The sequence below is a fragment of the Eurypyga helias genome, unplaced genomic scaffold (assembly GCF_000690775.1).
Source record: "Eurypyga helias isolate BGI_N326 unplaced genomic scaffold, ASM69077v1 scaffold50641, whole genome shotgun sequence".
Classification (NCBI taxonomy): domain Eukaryota; kingdom Metazoa; phylum Chordata; class Aves; order Eurypygiformes; family Eurypygidae; genus Eurypyga; species Eurypyga helias.
The window spans coordinates 5,204-17,290 of NW_010231172.1; the positions used below are offsets into that span (position 1 = coordinate 5,204).

At 45.0% G+C, this 12,087-nt stretch overlaps 1 pseudogene across 1 annotated transcript; it reads right to left on the reverse strand.

The window, feature by feature from the left end:
- Positions 1-413: 413 nt before the first annotated feature.
- LOC104516573 lies at positions 414-1,069 on the reverse strand (annotated as a pseudogene). The gene has a single exon (XR_727955.1). The product of XR_727955.1 is annotated as an SET-binding protein pseudogene (transcript).
- Positions 1,070-12,087: the final 11,018 nt, after the last annotated feature.

The window sequence follows — 12,087 nt, forward strand, 5'->3', positions numbered from 1 at the left end:
AATTGTTCACCGTGCACATACCTGTATTTTAAAAATGTAGTCGAAAGCTTTAACTGCCAAAAGGCTCAAGCATTAGCGCTCAGACACAAAGCAGTTTAGAAGTGGTCTCCTTCATTTATCACTCATGTAATGATTAATCTTAAATCTCAATTACACACAAAAATAGAAAAGGCTCAGCTGAACTTTTGATCCCTTCTGAATTGGTTCACCTGAGGGATAGTTCAAGTTCATCCCCACAGCGTACATGGCAGTGCAAGATGCAATATCCACTTTGTATTACCTCCTTCATGACCAAGCAGGGCTTTGCAAACTTTGCAAAGGTTATGCCTTGGATGCAAACTAAGCAGGTTTAATCCTACCCTCTCGCTCTGCTTTCAGGAAAAAGGGGAAATATGGGAAAGAATAGCACTTACCTTCTTTTTGGAGTGTGATCGGTCCTCCTCTTTAGCTGTTTTGCTATTTTTCCCAGCTCTGGAAAGCTTCTGGTCCCCAGACTGCTTGATGGTGATTTTGATCTCAGGAGGGCAAATATAGTTCTCCAAATTCTTCGGGGGCTTCTTAGCTCTCTTGGTGGTCTGGATCTTTAATTTCAAACTCCCCTCCGTGAAGTTAGCTTCCTTGATGGAAAATTCCTGCTCCTCCAGGCCGTCTCCTGCTACCCATTTCTCACTGTCTGCATTGGAAGTGGAATCCACGTCTCTTCCAGAACCCAGCTCATCCTCTTCCTCGGGTTCCAGCCTCTCACTGCTCACTGGGATCCCTTTCCCCGTGCCTGTTGCAGGCAGCATTGTCTCCCCTGTGCAGCCGGAGGCAGGCGGAGGCTTCGTGGAGGTGACAGCGGCTGGCAGAAAGTCTGCCTCGCCCCCCCTTTGCCGGGAGCTGCCCAAAGTCTCCCTGGGCTCCATAGCAATACTGCAATGCCCTGGAGTTTTATCAGAGGAAAGGGGAGCACGGGAAGGGATGAGGAGAGCAAGGACAGGTACGATCCCAGGGAACGAATGGTAACTGTCTGCTGAATTCAACGTCCCGATTGCCCAGAGGCTGCAAGGAGCTCAGAAGAGACCAAATCTGCCACTGCCAAAAGAAAGGAAAAGAAAAAAAGGAAGTTAGCACATGCACATATCTCAAACATGAGTGTGGAGATGACTGAAACAGGGTACACTTGGGCTTCTCCTGCAGCATCTCAAGAACCTTCCTTAAAGCAAAATGGGAACCAAGGCTGGCCAGAACCCCTGAGGGCTGGATCTGATATTGCAAAGCAGGGAACGATAGCCATGTGTAATGCTAAATTGATAAATGAGGGGACAACCAGCTCTCCACAGCCATGAACCTCCTCATTACTTCAAAGTGCTCGCTCTCACAAGACTTTTTAAAGGGAAGAAAAATAGAGGCAGATACTTGTTTGCCTCAGGTTAAACAATAACCCAGTGATCAGAGCAGAGAAAACATGGTGTTACCTATGAAATGGGCAGAAGAGTTTCAAATGCCTCATTTCCCCACTTCCCAGGTAAGAGAGTTGCCCCTGGATGCCAGCTATTCTTGGAGGGAGACTTTGCTTTGGATGAACTATTCATTACATACTGGGCCAGGCACACACTGTCTGCTTCCGAAGATGCTCCCTAGAATGTTAGAAGTGCAGGGAGATGCACTTGGGTCTCTTGCTGGACGTACCAGGGACTCGAGTGTTGATGGTAATGGAGGAAAGCTAAATTCAATGCTTTTCCTCATGCCCTTGTGTATCACTGCTCAAAGGCTTGGTTTACTGAAGACTCTGTTCTCACCCTTTCAAATGTGGGCTTTCTTTAAATCATTGTAAGTTGGTCACTTTGTGATAGAAGCACTCATATTTGGTACCATACAAAGTCTTGGCCAAAGCTAATGGGAAAAGTTGTGAATGTCCAGCTGAGGCAGAAGATGTACCACCCAGTGACACAGAAAGGGTAAGCCAAATACCAAACATTTGGTTAAAAGAACTACACATAGGGTGTTTTTAAAGGCATTGAGGTGCTTTCATACATCCTCCTTAAAATCCCTTATAGAGCCAACCCCCACCACCCATCATGGCAAGCCAGTTTAGACTACAAAATTAGCAGAGGAGTACCTCAGGGAGAAACAAAGGTATTTTCTGCTACTTTAGTAGAAACAGCTCCCTAGTGGGTCAGAGCAGTATCATTTCTGACATACAGAGAAGGAAACAAGAAGGCACTGCCAGGAATAGGTGCTGGAGATGCAGACTTACCCTTTCAGCAGTAGCTCCCTGATAGATTAGCTCTGCTACACTGCCAAACCCCACCCATCACAAACTGCAAGCAAGATCTGAGCAAAGCCAGGGATTTCCCAGGTCATTCTTAGCAGCAATAAACCGTAAGAGAGGAACAAAAATGATCTTACTACGTACCACCAAACCATAACAGCATCATCAGTGTAAACTGAAGCAGAGCTCACCAAGAAAAATCCCATGTCCTTATACCACTGGCCTCTTTCTGCTTTTTAAAATAGCTCACATGATCTTAAAATTCGAAAATAAGTAATAACAAGCACCTTTTATTAGTTATATGACTACATTTCCACTGGAGTGTGGCCATGGGTCACTTGTCTGACGCTGGCACATATGGCTACTAATGGAAAGTCCTAAGCAACCTAGAACTTCATGAAATCATTGGGAGACCTCCAACCAGGGCCCAGCAGACACAGATTCAGATAAGGTCCCCATAAATAGCACAAGCTGACAGCCCAAGCAGAGTGGGGGAAAAAAGATACTATCATGGATCTTGAGCTGCCATCTGGCCTCTGAGGCAGTTTCTGTAGCTCACAGAAACTGAAGTACAGCATAAAACCACTTATGCTTAAGTTGCACATCTTCTGGCAATAAGGAGGAGACTCATTTCCCAGAGCGGCTGGCACTGGCCTCATTTAAGGTGATCTTGAAGAACTAACAGATCCGAACCCTCCTGCACGCCTGCCTCACCTCACTCTGTGGTCAGCAAGACTCACCATTTTACCACCTGGGAAACAAGGATAACGCTTACTTCATTCAAACCCATTGCAGGGTGGGTTAGCTAATGCCCTTACATAGTTTTGAACCCAAGTGTTTACCATGTGGTAGTTACTAATTACTAACGCAATTAGTACATTAAAGCCACCCAGTTGCAAGGAGCTGCTCCACCTAATTGACCAACCTTGTGCCCTACCTCTCCTTTATGCCTGTGGAGGTGATGGGAATCAAGGTTACCTTCCTCTTCCAACCGGTCCAATCAAAAAGAAAAAAAAAAAAAAGGCCGTCCTATTTATCTGCCATTTCGCATTGTTAATCTCCTTGGAGAGGGACGCAATGTACACACACTCCTGGGCTGCAACACAAACACAAGGTGGTAAAATCTCGGTGGTGCAGCATTCCAGGGAGTTACTGCTCTGGTATGCACGCATGTACAATAGGCACTCTGTGCTGGCCTCCGCCCACAGGCTTTTAACCTCTCTCGATGCTGGCTAAAAAGAGGAGGCTTCTGGCAGACGGCATCTAGCTCAGCAGGCAGGGCAGCAGGATGAGTCTAAAGCCACCAACGGTGCAGGAAAGGAACCACAGCCACTGGCATAATGAACCAACCCACTTGGGACCCTACGCTGAATGGGAGTTTAAATAAAACCCATGGTTCCGAGGCAGGAAGGGTCTTTCAGGAGTTGAATCATTGGGCAATGTTTTATGGGGGTTGAATAAAAAGCCAAGTTTCTGCTTCAAAGTCTGGTTGTGGGTCTTGGACCCAAGTTCTGGGTCATGATGCCCAAACACTCATCCCTGCTTGGCCGTGTGCCTTCAGGTCAGTAGAAACAAGCCACAGCTGAGTAAAGTCATTGCATTACACCAGCGTCAGGTGAGTTCATGCCAAATCCACCTTAAAATCCCACTTAAAATATTGGCCTCCTGTTCTGCTGAGAGCCTGCAGATGATGATATCACCAGACCCGCAGGTAGCAACAAATAACCCTGCACTAAAATGCCATGCAGAATTAACTGGGTCATTGTTTCAGGTACCTCCTTACTCTCCTCCAGGGTTAATAGTTAAATGACTTGGGTGCAGGGACATTATACTTGTCTGTCTTGTTTGGGCAGGGTACCTGTGCTTTGGCTAATTAAGAAACCTCACTTCAGGCTTCTGAATGCATAACCTCTTTTGGAAACCTCCCCATCTCCCCTCGCCAGGCTGCCCACAAGCAGAAGTGCCAAAGGGACAGTGATGAACACTTTTCTTCCAGCATCTCTTCTGCTTTAGCTAACAATATGCAGCTCTTGAATTCTAGGGAGGAAGTGAATTTTCCAGGAGACCTCTAGCTCTGTTTTAAACACCTGAGAGATGGGGGCTGTCTAGACTTTTAAGTGCTTACCCAAACTGCCCTTCCAGGCCTTCGAGGCTCACCAGCATCAAGTCCCCATCAATAAGCAACTACAGAGGCTTTACCATACGAATTAAGCTCCCGGAGGAAAGTGTTACCGCTAGCAGGCTTCCTGCAGTCAAGTTAAATTTGAGGAGGATAATTCACAGGTGAATGACAACACATTTCACAGAAGTTGGCATTAGCTCTTAATTAGGGAGAGATTCACGCTTCCCCTGATAAGTACTGAGGAATAATCAAACGCCTGTGTGCTCAGCCTTGCTATGGATGCTCACATGTTTCTTATCAGCTCCTCTGGGTGCCTCAAACACGCTTCTGGAGGCAAAGGCCTGAAGTACAAGACCTCGCTTTGGGTCATACTAGATGCCTCCCATTAAGGGTTCTGAACGTGCTGCCTTCTCCAGCCTCAGGCAACTGCTCCTGCTTGCAAGTATACAAATGCCAGGGCCATAAAGTGATTAAACTGAAAATTTGCTGAGGACAAAAACAGATGTGAGAGCCCACAGCAGAAGGAAGAAATCCACCTATTTGGAGTGTTCTATGAAGTGAAAGTGGGCATAATACTTGTCATTTGCCCTGTGCACAGGAGCAACCACACTAGGAACAAACACTGAGTAGATAAATGCCAGCAGGCCATGTTCAGCTGCCCAGCATTTGTGCTGCTGCTCTGATTCGCTCAAGCACTGAGAGCACCAGCAAAGAACTTGGAGCAATATTAAAGAATGCTACCAAAATCCCGTATTACACTAATACAAACCATGACTGTAGCTACTGAAACCACTTCAGTTTTACCCATAGAGTCCAATGCCTTAAGATGGAAAAGAAAAAATTCTGTTGAACAGGTTCAAGTGAGGGGAAACTGAGGCAGGAGCCTGAGAGTGTCATAGTGAATGTGAAGTGGAGCCTATGTCTTCTTGAACCTCACATCTATCATGTTCCCTTTGGACCTCACATTCCCTCATGTGACATACAGTTAAATCCCTAATCTCTGCAAAATATCAGGCATCCTGGAAGCCTCCTTACACTCCAACTTCTTAAACCATTCACCACAAAGCACTGGAGACTATACAGCAATATTTAATGATTAGATATCACCTTTCACTCCCAAGACTCCTGGGTTGTTTCCTTGATTATATATGCCACCGCTGAAATGCAGCTGCCTCTGGGGCAGAGGCCAATGGACAACCCACATTACACCCAAGGGAAAGTTTTGGTCAGAAACCTGCTTTTATGAGAAGTGTCAGTGAAACTTCAGAATCCATCATGGGACATAAAAACCCAACAGTCTGGCATGCAATAAGCTGCACTGAACTCAGTTAACCCACATTAGGAATATCAAAGAAAAAAAAAAAACAACCCCTTAACCTATTACTTCATTATTGCTTTGCAAAAAAGCTAAGAATTTCAAGCAATAGGCATCAGATCACACTTCTATCGAATGGACCAGAGCACAGAAGATGAGGGGTAAGCCTTTCTTCATGTCAAATTAAAGGCTGTTCCTAAGGATGGGTAAAACTTGTGAGCCCATAAAGCCAGTATGGTGCAGACAAGTGACATAGTATGATGTAATACAAAGTTGGCTAGGATAAAATTAAACCACACAAAATATTTTTTGACAAATTTTGACCAGGGAAGTGAGTTTATACTGGATTGGTATCATGCACCAGTAGCGTATTTACTCTGCCGCTCAGAGCCCTGAAGCTAGATTTATCACATCTTTGGACCACAGTCTCAGTTACTTCCTGTGGCCATGATACTCTGAACGAACAACCCAGCTTTGGCAAGGAGCTGGAAAAATGACTGTGAAAGCTATTTTCCATCCACGCTATAGATCCCATAGGAAACACCCTCTCCCTTTCACCTGCCTTGCATCAATCAGGACAGAAACAAGGCAGAAGGACTTCCTCTTCAATCAAAACAAATGAACATCATCTCCTAGTAAAGAATCAGAGATGGCTTGGTGATGTTTAAATCCCAGCCGGGCACAGCCCTCGGCATCCTGCCCCAGGTGAACCTGCAGTGAGCAGCCTGGTGGACTGGATGATCTCCAGGCTTCCTTCCAACACCAGACGTTCTGTGCTTCCATGGTGTATTTTTTGGTTTCTTTCTCATGCTGGGCAAATTAGTCTCTCTACTGCATGTTCATTTTAAGCAGCCTGCTAGAATTCCCATCTATAAGATATACTTGGATACAGACATTTATAAAATAGGTGTGAATGTACAATGGACACAATACAAGATCCTCAACTGGTATGAATAACTCTTGAGTGGAATGACCATATGTACCATATGCCTGTAATGTGCAGATTATCTGCAAAACTAACCAACTAGGGTGTGTGATTCATGAATAGGGTGAGGTAGATGCACAGATGGTTACACAGAAGAAAGGTAGTTCCTCCCCGTGTGATCCCCCTGTCTCCGTCATTGCTTTTGTTCCAGTCATTCCACCTCTGCCTCTGATTTGCAGGGGTTGTGTGACGGCTTTCTCCAAAGAGAAGGGATACAAGGTCTCCCAGGTGTGGTCTATCCACATGAAAACAAGGAGCAAGAATTAATGGCAGTTATCAGAACTGTAGAAGGTAATCTTCACTCGTTTCCATTGGATTGTCCTGAATCTAAGTGCACCAGCATGACTGAGTAATGCTGACTGAGGGCTTTGCCTTGGCGTGCCCAAGACCAGAAAAAAGAGTCAGGAACAGCCACGCTGGAGGGGAAAAGACAAGATAACCCAAAGATCTCTCAGAGCCAGATGAGGTGCAAATATCCCTCCCAAGACAGAGAGACAGGAGTAAATGACAGCCTAAGTATATCCTTGATTATGGAGGCATGTAAGTGCACGCATTACACACACGTGTATCTGTCTTCTCAACATAGAGACATTAAGAGTAGATTATGGAAACATATTTGACTTCATAATTAGGTTTGAGACTCCATAATTAGATCAGATTGTCACCTTTCTATGTAAGTAACTAACTATCATACAGTGCTGAAGGGAGGGCTAACTGAATGATTAAACAACTGACATGGCTATAAATCATAAGGCCCATAAAAGCAATACTGCCCAAGGTACAGTTGTGGCAACAACCAGCGTAGCTAAGCACCCATCTGCAGTAGGAGGAGAGATGCCCATCACGTTGTCCAAGGACTTTTACAAGCTCCTGCCTGAGAACCGTGCCAAGGTTTTATAAATTTACTCACAACCTAAAGCTGTATCTGGGTGTTGAGGAAGGGAGTAGGGTCGTCAGACCTGTAAACACCTCCTCATGCTGGCTTCTCATCTCTAAAAGAGCAACCTCGTCCTACCTGTGCCCTCTAAGACAAATGCTGCTGTGGGTTTGCTATAAAGCTGGGATCAGTTCACTGAGTTTATATCTCTGAGTCAAGGAATAGTGTTTGATCCCAAAGAAATAAAGGGTTGCTGTGCCATTTTTACCTATCACTCTCATGAAGATTAGGCCTCTGGGACACTAGAAAGCAAAATGAGGTGCCAGCAGTGCTCCAGCTCATTACAACACAATGAGCCAAGCCAGGAGATTTGCCTACTTCATGTTAACACCAAGTTGCCGGGCTCCCAGACCAAACATCACTCTTGGCATGATGTGTAATCAAAAGTGACTCCTGAGATGATCCAAGAGAACACCCTGAGCACTATGCTGAGTGCAGCAGTGTGTGCCACTAAAAAGGTAGAACTTATTCCACTAGCAACAGCCATAAAAACCTTGGGGGAAAAGTGTCAATGTGCATGAGAAGAGGACTTCAAATGGTTACTCCATTCTAGCCAGCTCTTGCCAAGCACACCATCCCGGAGGTAGTGACAGCCACTCCAAGATACAAATGGAAAGTTTTATGGGTATTTAGGGAAAGGTTATTGGCACAGAGACCAGCTACAGAAAGCAAAACCCTGCACAATTCCATCATCTGTGTTACCAAACTTTCCTAGATCAACTCTGCTCTTGGAGAGCTGCCATCAGACACAGTAGCCTCCTCTTAACACCATTGGGCTAGGGCAATAGTCTCTCCTTCTCCCTCTGATCAAACATTTCCCTCTGCACCCTGAAACGTGTGGAAAATGATTTCTCTATATAAATCATTAACAAGAGGTTTGGTTTTATTTACTGCTGCTGTCATGGGACTCCTCCTTCCTCCTTTTCTTTTTTTTCTTCTCCCATTATTCCATTTTCGCTTGCATAAGTGCCAAATGCACCAGCTTTCCCTCCCTTCAGGAAAAACAAAGAAATAAACAAAATAAAACAACACATCTGATATAGGAAATGCATCAGGTCTTGGCTCAGCATCCATTCCTCAGAGCTGTAAGTGACGGCACAAGGAGGACCAAAAAGGCTTCCATCCAGGATCTATACTGTGCCCAGTCTAGAGGCTGTACAAACAACACATCCCGTGTTACTCAATTTTGCGTGTTTCAAATGAGGCTAGGAATAAGGAAGGCTGGATTTTGTCCATGCAGGCTTGCACCATGTGTTTTCATGCTGAATAAGCAGTGGCATCTTGCTTGGTGTTGTATAATGTACCAAGAACACCAGTATCAAGGGGGGAGTATGGGTAAGTAGGGTATATAAAGGGCATGCAAGAAGAAGAGCAATAATCTGGGGTATTTAGACAAAGGCATTGAAACTGTTTTGCCTTACAGAATATATCAGTCTTTCAGCTTTGAGGGAAGAGAGACTGTCTGGGTCAGCAAAACAAGAAATGCCCTGAAAGCCTCATGGATTGCAGAATAAAGAGCAGGAGGCAAAAGCAGCACAGGACACAAGTGAATGTGGCTGGATGTGCAGAGGGCAAAGAGCCGCCCACGCTGCCGGGACAGTGACGTCAAGAGGCATAAACGTTCATCAGGACCACACCAGTGAGAAGACCCGAGGCCAGGAATAAAGGCAAGATAACCAATGGTTGCTATGAGCAAAGGAAAGGAGTAGCTTTGCCTCTAATGAGGCTGAAAAGGAAGCAGTTACAGCAGTGCTGGGAGAACTTGAGTCAAATGGAGATAAGAGCCTGCTGAGTACCTGCAAGCCCAAAAGGCCTGACCAGCTGAACTACTTCACTGTGATCTCCGTGTGGCATTTCACACACTAGACTCTCTCCAAAGTGGCAAATAGGAATGGGAGCACCAGATTCACGACTCAAATCCCTCTTCAAGCAGGACCAGGACTTTGGGTTGTTATTCCCTTGTAATGCCACCGAATTCAGGAGGATATTAAAGGTTGGGATGGGGTCAGAATCTGGGGGAATCCAAGACCAAGTCAGTCATGGGTGGCCTCTCTCTTCATTGATGACATAGGGTTCTCTGTCTCCTAATATGAGTCCCTCACTCAGGTCCCAGACAAGCAAAGTTTGGTTTGTGGGCTCCGATGGGTCAAGAGACCACTGAACTAAAGCACCCATACCACTGATTCCCAGCCAGCGATGGATGCAGGTTTTCATAGGGTGTCAGTCCTTATCTATGGCCATGAAGCAGCTTATTTTTATTTTAGTTGTTGCTCACGTAATTTTTTTCATAGGTTTTTCTCATGGGGCCTGGGAGGTCTGTTCACTGAGCTAAGCCTGAAGAAACTGTTCTGCCCTGAAAGTCACACTTAAAAGGCAGAATATTTTAAGAGCAGATGTGTCTTCAACTCCAACAAAACTCTGGAGGAGTGATACCTACATTTCTGTGACTACGTTCCATGCCACAGACCTGGGATCTAATGTAAACCAACTCCTATGGCAAATGCCATTTATGACACTTATCCAGCAGGATTTCTAGCAACAGTGGCAGTCTCTTTAAGACAACAGATTAAAAGATCTCAATCAACTTTAAGATGCCTACAATGCCACATTTAAATTGTCATAGCTTCAGAAGCCATGACTTCCGTTTTTGTCCCCCTTCACACTCCAAAAGGAGACAGAGGTCTTCAACAAGCCCTGTGTTCGTATCCATTTATGAGCTCAAACTCCAGCAGGTTAGGCTGCTGCCTTGTTTAAAAGGATGTGGTTAGGATAATTTAAAAGGGAAAAGGGTTTTCTCTTCTTCCCCCACTCCCACTTTTTCTGAATAAATTGGGAAAAAAAAAAAAAAGAACACCTGACAGCTGGAGAGAATTTACTCACCCTTTCAGGAAGAAAATTGCCATCAAGCAAAGAGAAAGCATGACATTTTTCAGCCCATTACGTGAGGGTTTATGGAAGTTACAAGGTTGTGAATATGTGGGTTAATATTTTAAACTGTTTTGCAACATCAGGAATAATGGGCACGTATAATAACACTTTGCCCAGATGCATGCTGTAATACTGTGCATGTATACAATCCCATTCGAACACTTACTAAACTCCCCCAGTTAAGCTTCATGTCTCTGATCCCTTCTGAAAAAGAACTGAAAAATTCAGCAGAGAATTATTCCCCTGTACAGAATTCTGTTGAATCCCCACTATAGATGTTCACAGGAGGGTTTTAGAGAGAAAAAGGAAACAATGAAAAAGAAAAAAATAGAAAGAGAATAGAAAAAAATACCAGAAAGATTTCCTTGTCTAGCAAACTAATAGGATTTCAGAACAGTTTCAGAGGAAACCCCATTACATTCTCCAAAGTCAAAAATTTAACAAGACTCAAGAAGAGGTAGGCATGGATCACAGCATCACTCCAGAATACGCTGGGTCTGGAAACACACGGTTAGGTCAGTGTCCAAGTCAGAAATCACATCAGTAGTATATGCAGGATATGTGGATCCATATGGAGGAAAGACATGCCTGTAACGCCTTGCAGCTTGACCTCTGGTTTGAGTATCATCATTTTCTCCCTTCCATCTTAAAACCAACTTCCCCATCTGCTAAAATACAGGGACAGAAACAGAATGATTCATCATATACATATATATCTCTCAGTTTTAAAGGTTAAGGCTAACAAAAATTTCAAAGTAACGTAAAACCTCAGGCTTCCGATCTTTAACCCATCTCTAATTTGAGGTATTTCAGCCCTGAGTTACCCCATGCTTGCCTACCACACATTCTTTGAACAGCTTTCCCAAGCACTATTACAGGAGTTACCGTACTACAGTAGAGGAAACCTTGCTCTCCTTGCTGCCACATTCATAGAGCCTTTAACTGCCCAGGACTGCATAGCAGCTCTTACAGGAACTGGAATTCACTCCTTCAGAGGCAATGGAAAGCTAAATAAGTCACCCCCACAATGGCATTTAGCCACAACCCCAGCATGCCACTCTGACAGGCATTTGCATCCCGATATATCATGCACCACAGAGCCAGCCTTGGGCCATGCTGTGCTGAGGTAGTCACCAGGGCAGGTCAGAGCCTTGCCACCACCTTCTGATCTCACGTTCACATGGAAATCGGTCTCCTCTTGCATGGCTTTTCCACATGTTGAGATTGCTGTCAAGAAACTGCATCAGACTTCCCAGCCCTACACAGAGAGGACAACCCAGGCCCATCCTCATCATTTCCACAACTCCTTTTTTACCCTGAAAGACCCCTGTGCTGGATGTACAAATGCATGAGCCACACCACTGTCCCCCCTCCTAAGCAAGAATAAGTCTGACCCTGGGTCTGTGAGCAACACCAGTGATTGTATTCCCAATATACTTCTCTGGCCACCTTCCTGTTTTGTCACCTGTGCTTCAGCCCCATCACTTTCCCCTTCACATCTGAAGTCATCAGGGTACCGTCACACACTGTCAACAGCACATGGGTT